The sequence below is a fragment of the Pogona vitticeps genome, chromosome 3 (genome assembly GCF_051106095.1).
Source record: "Pogona vitticeps strain Pit_001003342236 chromosome 3, PviZW2.1, whole genome shotgun sequence".
Taxonomy (NCBI): Eukaryota; Metazoa; Chordata; class Lepidosauria; order Squamata; family Agamidae; genus Pogona; species Pogona vitticeps.
This window is the reverse complement of record NC_135785.1, coordinates 70,411,280-70,420,552: the sequence shown is the minus strand read 5'-3', so window position 1 is coordinate 70,420,552 and position 9,273 is coordinate 70,411,280. Positions and strand designations below refer to the sequence as shown.

The 9,273-nt window shown below is 40.2% G+C and overlaps 1 long non-coding RNA gene across 1 annotated transcript; it reads right to left on the bottom strand.

Annotated features, from left to right (window-relative positions):
• Nucleotides 1-6,332: 6,332 nt before the first annotated feature.
• Nucleotides 6,333-7,530, bottom strand: LOC144588387 (uncharacterized). The gene is made up of 2 exons (XR_013543924.1): nucleotides 7,398-7,530; nucleotides 6,333-6,617 (listed from the first exon to the last, which is right to left on the bottom strand). It is a non-coding gene; the product is annotated as an uncharacterized LOC144588387 (long non-coding RNA).
• Nucleotides 7,531-9,273: the final 1,743 nt, after the last annotated feature.

Sequence of the window (9,273 nt, the reverse complement as noted above, 5' to 3'; positions counted from 1 at the left end):
GTCCTATTTTTGTAGTACTTTGGCCGGCGTGCGCGAGGGGCGCTTTCGCGCCATTGAGCCCCGCGCATTGTTTGCTCCCGCGGCCCCGGCGATGACGCGGGCAACCGGAGGCCTCGCGATATTTGGGGCGAGACCCCAGCTTATTTAAGGGAGCGGCAAGCTCAGCCTGGGCCCCTTTCGCTTTTGGCAGCCTCCCGCCCGCCCGATTTCTAGTGTGCTTTTTGGGTCGCCTATTTTGGGGCCGGATAGGAATTTTTGACCCTCGTCCTGATTGGCCGTTGGAAGGGGGGATTTTTCGCCTATCCCACACTGGAATAGGGTTTGTTACGGGGAGATTTGGTGAGGTCTTTGGTGATCGGTCGCACGGGCAGGTAGTGCGGGAATAACTGATTGTCACGGTGTCTCCCTTTGGTAATTTGTATAAAATAAACAGCGCTCCAGTCCTGACGGCACTGAGGATCGTGCGGTCACAGGGCCGAAGGTGACTGAGACGCTTGACCCCTTACGGACCAAAAGGTTATCAAATGCGATGGCTGGAGGTCCGGGGGGTTAGTGAAGGCCTTATAGGTTCCTCCTGTCGTGGGATAGCAGGAACCTGGGGTCTGGGACTCGCCCATTGACTTATAAGGAAGGATTTGGCGTTATTTCCCCGCACTACTGCAGGCCCCTTCAAGTTTGGTATTGGTTAATCAAACTAAGTTGGTTAATAAAGTGTGGCCCATATTTAAATCCAACAATGGTTGTCTCGCGTCTTCATTTCGGGGCCTGGGGAGCAAACAGTTCTTTGAAATAATTGTTTTTTGTCTCTATTATTTATTTATTTATTTTATTTTATTTAAAATATTTCTACCCCACCTTTCTCCTTGAAAAAGATCCAAGGTGGCTTACAACACTGAAATACAATATTTGAAGTTGGAAACAATGAGTATGCAATGGTGGCTAACATCATTAAAAGATAACATTTAAAGCTAAGAACAATGAGTTAAAAAGCATCTTACATCATTAAAAGACAATATTAGAGCTGAAAATAATTATACATTTTTTTTAAAAAAAAAATGCCACTCTGAAGAATGGAAAATACAAAAACAGAAAACACAAGTAGTACTAAAAATCCAATCAAAGCAGTAATGCATAAAAATCCATCTTTAAAAAAATCACACAGAGATAGCTAGTTACTGTTGAAACATTTGCTTGAAGAGAAAGGTCTTTGCTTTCAGAAGGACAGCAAAGATGGGCCAGTCTGGCTTCCTGTGGGAGGGAGTTCCAAAGTCTAGGAGCAGGAACATAGAAGGCCCTCTCCTGTGTCTCCATCAGACGCACCTGTGAAGGTTTTGAGGCTGAGAGATGCGCCTCTCCTGATGATCTTAATACTCAAGTTGGCTCATAGTGGGAGATACAGATCGAGGCCATTTAAGGCTTAGTAAGTTAAAACCAGCACTTTGAACTGTGCCTGGTAACTGATCGGCACCCAATGGAGTTGCTGTACCAGAGAGATCATGTGATCCTTGTAACCAGCACCAATCAGCAATTTGGCTGCTGTATTTTGGACCTGCTGAAGTTTCCTGACACTTTCTATTGGCAGCCCCACATTGAGCACTGTAGCGGATAGCCCAGACGTCAACTGTCCATCACTGCGGAACCTTGACGGGAGAGCCAATAGAGAGACCGGAAGGCGGGGCCAGAGAGGAGTTGGAGGAGTTGGGAAGAAGGAGAGGAATGCTGGAACAAGGGTTAAAGAGCTGGAGGCTTGGGAATTGGACCAGGAGGGTCAGAGATTGGTAGAGAGAGTTAAAAGAGTGATTTGAATGAAATAAACCTTGTTTATTACTATGTGATTCGCTTCTTGTGATTTATACTGCAATTTCCAACTGATTATTAACCCCACCCTGTTCAATAAACGATTGTATTTGGCAGGATAAGTGTCCAGTACTTGATTGATGTTAAACAAATAACATCTGGTGGCAGCGTGAAGAGGAGGAAGGAGCGTGAGCCTTTGTGAGGACAAAATAAAACAGGGGCCACAAGGGCAAGCGCCACAAGCACATTACAGTAATCCAGATGGGAAGTAACTAGGGCATGTGTCACGGTGGCACAGATAAATGACCACAGATTTTCCACTGAAGTGAAATATGCTTTCGTCAGTGCAAGCCTCCATATAAACGGCATAATATTTGTAGGGTTCTCACACATGGGGAAAGGAAATTTCTACAGTACTGCTTACAATACTTTTGGCTATAGGTTAGCATGGCACTTTTTATGCACAAGTGACAAGGACTTTGCAAGAATCAAAATTACCCTTCAAGTTAATTTTTAAAGATAATAATTTAAGTTACAGTTCCAAGGGTCCCACAAAATAATTGCTATAATTATAATAAATAGTAACAATAATGGCAATAACGACTGACAGAATTTTCAAGTTTTAACAATAAAGAAAAAAACGAAAGGTGCTTGTGTTCCTTCTTTGTTTGTGTTCTTCGATATTCCCTCATTTGTTTAACCTTTCTTTCATCCTTTGTTTTTCAATCACCCACAAAAATGTCCATCCAATAGCACTGCATGGACTGTGGCCAGCAGCCAATCAGAATATCCAAAGTGGGCATTTTGAATCTGTTAAAGTACATGAAATGTCTGGAACCTTGCGCAAATGCTCCTTCTTTGTTTCACTTTTTCCTTATGGGTATACAAGCTGGTGGCACTCTCCATCTCGTCCTGCCTGTCTGCCTTCCTGGATACATGCTCTGTGCCTCTGTCTTCTTGTATCTTTTCCTTGTTTGGGTGTGTGTGTGTTTCCCTTTTCCTTTAGATGATTGTCGCTTCTACCACCAGGCAACTTGTCTGTGACAGTATGCCATATTGGCATTATTTTTAAATTTCTTTTGGGGATCACCCACCTTAGTCCTTTGCTGTTTTGGATTATTTTTACTACATGCTACTCTGATCGACTCAAAATAAAAAGAACAGAAGGCATCAAGGTGGGGGGAGGAAGAGAAATCTCCAAACATTCTAGCAGTTTTGGTTTGGGATATGCTATGTAGTGTATATGTTTCCATGCACACACACTTTATTTTGATATTTATTATCCTATGTGTATGTGCAGTGTGTGTGTGTGTGTGTGTGTTTGTGTGTATTGGTGTTGTCCTGCTTGACTGATTTTTAAAAACTTGTCATTTATTCATTTAGCATATATTTATTCTCTTAAGTGTGTGTGGATTTTTTTGACAGTTTTGTTTAGTGGTGGTTTGTAGCCTGCAGTTAGAATAGACTGATTTTCTGCTTCCTTGCCTCAGCTTTTTAAAAGTACTTTTTAAAGGCTCTTTAAGGTATTTTTGGACTAGCACCAGAAAATAAAACTGGGGTGGGGAACAAAAGGACCCAAAGAGGGAGTACTTTTTGTGATAAATGAAAGGAGTGGAGCATAAAAACTACTAAAAATGAAAGACTTTTCCCACAGCACCTGAAATGAAAGATTTCCTTCACGAGCCTCGCTGCAAGGTCGAAGACCGGCTTGCAGACCGCAAGCTCTGGAGTGATCGGAAGGGAACACAGAGCCTGCAGCAAGAGTGGAAGGTGAGTGGACAGTCCAGCCCCTGGGGGCTGGACCCTCGTTATGTCCAGTTTATGTCCTCATTAAACCTGTGCAGGGGTATTCGTATACGAAAACTTCCATCTCTAATTTTAACCAAGCAGCCTGGAGAGCACATTTGCCCTTGATTTTTGGACCTTTTGTATCTTTTTCTATACTACCTACAGTGTTGAGGTGCTCAGCTTGATGAAGATGTATATGGGGTTGGAAGCTAGTGTATGGTTATAATTTTTAGTGGTCTAAGAAAGGTACCACTCACCCTTGCCTTTGGAAGACTGCTGTAACACAACTCAACATGGTAATGATGTAAGCCACCTTGAGTCTTTTTTAAGGAGAAAAGCAGAACAAAACGATTTAAAATAAATAAATCATTAATGGCATGACCCAGCACATGAGCTAAGCATTTAGTAAGTCTGCAACTCCATAATGATAAAAGTTACTTTAAGAAAATTACATTTGCATGGCAAAAGGAGTTTTTTTACAATCATAACTTGGTTCCTTTTTCCAATAATGGAGGGATAACTAATGCAAGTAACTGCACCTAAACTGTGTGCAGGAGTTTGTTGATGTCAAGAAAAAATTTTAAAAGCAGGAGGAATATCAGGAGTGGGAAAAAATATTGTTACAACAGGAAAAGTCATCATTACAAATTACAGCAGTCACTGAATCTGCCAGTGCTGCAGCTGTCATGTTACCCAAGCTTTATGCTGCAGTACAGTAGATAACAGTGTGTATACGTATGCTTACACGTATGCTTGCGTGTATAGCACAAGCAGAGCATCAAGGTGATGTACATAATGTGAGAAGATTTTTGATTAAAAAAAATATGCACAGCTGTGTAAACATAAGCAGTGCACTAAAAAAAAAGACAGTCAACTCACCTACTGAGATACTACTAGAATGGCATTCTCTTTTATGGTGTCTCAGTTGGGAGGAGGAGAGGAAATCTATCTACAGCATGGTTGTTGTTGAAATGATTAAGAGCAAAGCTACACATGGGGATAAAAGGAACACAGCTCAGTAATGTAACTTCTGTTTTGCATGTTGGAAGTCCCAGGTCCAATCCCTGGCAGTGGTATCTCGGGTAGAATCCTGCTGCTCAGTTAATACCAACAGAAGCACAATGGCATAAAGCAGTGAAATGCCACTAGTTGTTGAGTTGCCACTTGCATCACTCACTGCACACCAAATCACATGACTGGCATATGGCAGGGGATGCAAATAGTGACTTAATTAATGCATGGGTGTTCACCTCTGTAGTTTACCTCTTTGCACTTATGGCAGCGTAATCACCTGTGGATTCTCGCCAATGTGTGGGGAAAAAATCATGTTTCTGTGACTATCAGATATGGGGGAAAATGGTACTGGGAGAACACTGCTACCAGAAATCTCAACTTTCATTTTAAAGTCATGCAAATGAAATAGTTTGTCAATGTTGTGGAATGTAATGAAATCTTATGGCTATTATTATTATTTTCTTATGTGAAAAATCCCAGTACTATTAGAAAGACAAATGACTTTTTGAAGTTATTCAGCTGTGAAAGTAAAAGCTGTGAGAGAAATATATTGTAAAACTGTGTTTCATGTTTCTGAAATACACAATAATTCTTGAGATACAAGTGCCTGATTACTTAATGGAACAAATTACAATAGAATTAATATTTCAGTCCCATACATATTTGTGTAAGAATAAATCCCGCTATGTTTAGTATTACTTCCTTCTAAGTTGGAGTCTTGTATGTGTTTACCTTAGACTAGGCCGTACTAAACAAGAAGGAACTCAATTTCAGGGTATATACACAGGGCTGTATAACATGCAGACAAAGATGATCTAACTATTTTTAAATCTAACGCATAAGTCCTTCTCAAGCAACTATTAGCTGCAGTCTGCAATTTTGTTTTTACACTTACTGGCTATTTTGGTTCAATCCAAAATATTTAATTTAATTGATTTTGATAATATTTAGGGGAGACATTGATTGATTTGCATATTTAGGAATTAGACTGCTAATTCTTGGTACCCCCTCTCAATTTTTAAGCACCTTTCCGAGGTCTGATCTCTACCTGTTATCTACTGCAATCTAAATTGTAAAAGTTAACTTCTACAAAACCAATTGGTGGATTTTGATGGGATTGACCTAGTAATAACCTTGATTTGTTTTGAGTTCTGTGCATATTTGTTCTCTTCGAATGTTTTCTAAATTTTGCAAATGAAATTTGAGAGAGAGAGAGAGATCACTATTTTTTGACTTGGTGAAGTGAATATCATGACCTGTATCTGCTCACAGTGGAAATATTTTTTCACTGCTCCATGTTTGGATGAAAACTAGTGACATTTACCACATCAGTACATCACCAGGATACAGCAAATCTCTCCGGGGAGGCACATTCAGAAGAACCCGAGACAACGGCTGATGAAAGTGACATTCATGTAACAAAAGTAATATGAGAACATTTTTCTGAGAAGTTTTTTTCAGCTAGTTTTATTTGTTTTGGTAAGTTACTGAACCAATTAATTGCAACAATGTCAAAAAAAAAAAAAAGATTTTACAGATCTTTCATAAGAATCAAAATACACCAGAGAAGAGGAATGAGAACGCAAAAAGAAAAGCTTATATTTTAGCATTTGACAGTGCCATTGTCTCTATGGAACTGTCTGCTTTGATGACTCTTTATTTGTGCAATTTGATAACAGAGAAATGCCACAAAGTGATTCAACACACAAATTTTCCCAATGTACTTGAGAGGGTTTGTTTTTTACATTCACGTGTTAGGGTCCACATCTTCAGGCTATGAAAGCTTAAGTGGCCCAAGAACTTGGGCATGTGTTTCCTCTGAACTTACTTCCCTCTTGTTCCTAGGTAGGCAGCCTTGGTAGCATCGTGAAAAATAATCATGAGCAGGACACACCACCATTTTGCACTGTAGGTAAAATGCTGAATATCTTCTGAAAAGCCTGGAGGGATTAAAACTAAAATGCAGAGCCCTCCTCTTGTGTGTGAAATAACTGGTGTAGGTACGATCTTGAACACAGCTAAAAGAAAAAAAAAGATGAGCAATTAACTTTTTGTCAAATGCGCTATATAAAAACAAGTGATTAACATTGTATTATACTAGCCATAATATGCTACGCAACAAACAAACCCGAACACTTATTGCCAAGTAATTTCTTCCTCCATGAAAAACAACTTATCACTCTGGATAATAAAATTGGCAGAACAAATGAAAGATGGGAAAGGATTTGTGAACAGGATTTTCCTTTTAGAAAATATTTTCTAAAAATATTTTAGAAATATTTTTAGATTTCTGACTGCTACAGAAACCCATGGGATATCTTTCAAGACATCAGGACAAAATAAGATTTTTTTTACAAGTTACAGAAGGTGCCTGACCCTCAACGAGGTATAGGAAGAAGTTTAAATCAGCCAACCACCATTCGAAGAAAGTGTGGTCCGACAGTTGGTTTTGAGTTCAAGGACTTCTCTCTTCTCACCTTTTCATGAGCTGAGACAGGTTGTATGGAAGTCATTGGTTCTCAGGATGGCCATAAAGACCTGCCTAGGAATTAGTTGCACTGAGAACTTGTGGAAATGGAGACCCTCTGCATAGACGAAGAACCAAAGGGGTCAGGGTGATAGAATCCAGAGGCAGTTTTTTATGGTGGGAAATGGGACACAAATAAACCTAAAAGTTTTTTGCATACCAAGGACAAAAGACAAACAAAAACAAAACCTTGAACAATGATCACAATGTTTGTATTTGAACTTTTTGAATGTTATTTAGAAACACTGATATCTTATGCTTATTTCCTTACCCGTTCTTTATTAGGACATATGCCTGTGTGGTGAAGTCATGAGCCCGAGGGGAAGCCACACATGTGTCTGTGAACAGTATCAGGTTTTGATAAAAGCTCTGAAGAGTGACTTCGACAAGAGATCCCTCATTTATGTCCATAAAATAGGGCAAATTATTCCATGGGTGCAAAAAGGAAGGCGAATCATAAAATAAAAACTGCAGATGTAATTGTCTACGTGGTCGCTTCTTGTATTCAAACCCATTCACGGTGTGTGTTACTTCTTTCATTTGCCTTGACTCCATTATGCAGGTGAAGCGAAACTCAAGATGCACGTCACCTCCTAAGCTCTTGACAGTATTGGTGAAGCTTCTAGTCCGTCCATCATTCTGTTAAAATATTTTTTTTAGAGTTACATTTTTACACAGCAAAAGAAAGGTTCAATGTCCAAGCTAACCAGGCTAATACATTGTGTGTTTTATTATAGGTGATGCTGCAAGAGGAATTTCATGCTTCCCAGAAAGAGCATCTGAAGTGATGTAAGATACTTCATTCTAGAACTCTGCATCAGCTTTGAACTTAATTAGTCCAATTTGTACCAATCTGCATAAGATCCAGAAAGCAGTAGAATGGCTATATTCAGTTCCAGGCTCAAGCAAGAGGGCCCAGAATGCTTCGGACAGACCCAGCGATTCCAGCATCTAAAGCATGAATTCCCAACATGGGGATCATGACCTCCAAGAGGGACACAAAGTATTTTTTTGGGGGGGGGATTCTCCAGGCTTAAATAAACCATAGGTTTCTATCTGTATGCCTGTAACAAATCCAATGGTTTACTAGTTGCTTCACTTTCTCACCAAGGTTTAAAGGCACTGAGCTGGCTTCCTAGAATGGAAGAAAGCTGAGGGACTGTGGAGTGGAGTATAAAGTCAAAAAAGTCCCTTCCTCTCTCTCTTTTTTCTTCCTCTGGAGAAAAGTGGCTTTTCTCCACACTAAGGACTATCTCTCTCTTCCAGAATCTGGGATTCCTTCCCTAGTTGTGCCTGAGTGATGTTTTTGAGTCCATACCATCTGGGCTGGAGGAGAGGCTAGGGAAACTGGAGAGTAGGGTGGGAGCAGGCAGAGTTCGAATTGCAAACCCAGTCAAGGGGACAAAAGAAGGTTCCCCTGCCCCAAAAAATCAGGCAGTAGATATTTTGTGGCAATGTTACGTGCTGTCAAATTTCTGCTACTTTTGGGGGCCCTGTGGATTAATCCTCCCCAATCTCCCCATACCCTCACGCATATAGTCAAAATCCCTGCTGCAGTCTTGTGAAACAAAGGCTGTGGTCCCTCTATTGAGTCAATCCATCTCAAGGTCCGTCTTCCTATTTTCCTAGCATGACTGTCTTTTCCAGAGAGGTTTGTCTTCTCAAAATAATTTACTCCATTATAAATGCCTCTTTAGTTCAAATGTGGTGGTGGTGGTGGATTGCAGGTTACGTGGCTATTATAAAAGTGAGTTGGAACTTGAAAAAGTTTAGGAAATACTGATCTATAATAAGGCAGCAAATGTTGTCTCTCAAAAGATATTATGTTCAGGAGGGGAGCTGGCTTTGCTCACTGACAGCTCCAACATGAAATCTGAGGCAAGAATCTTACTATCACTCTCCAGTCATGATGTTGTGGTGAGGGACTGTATTATTGAAATAATATATGCTGCTGTCCAAATAAGTAGCTACGCCAGTCTATCTCAGAAGGTTAGTGAAATTAAAGGGGGAAAGGGGGTGTTCGGGGAGGAAATAACCAGGACAAAATATTTTGGCTCTTTAAAGACTAATTTGTATTGGCATAAGCTTTGGATCAGAACCCACATGTCCAAGATACATGTCTGAAGACGCATAACTGAAGAGATAGA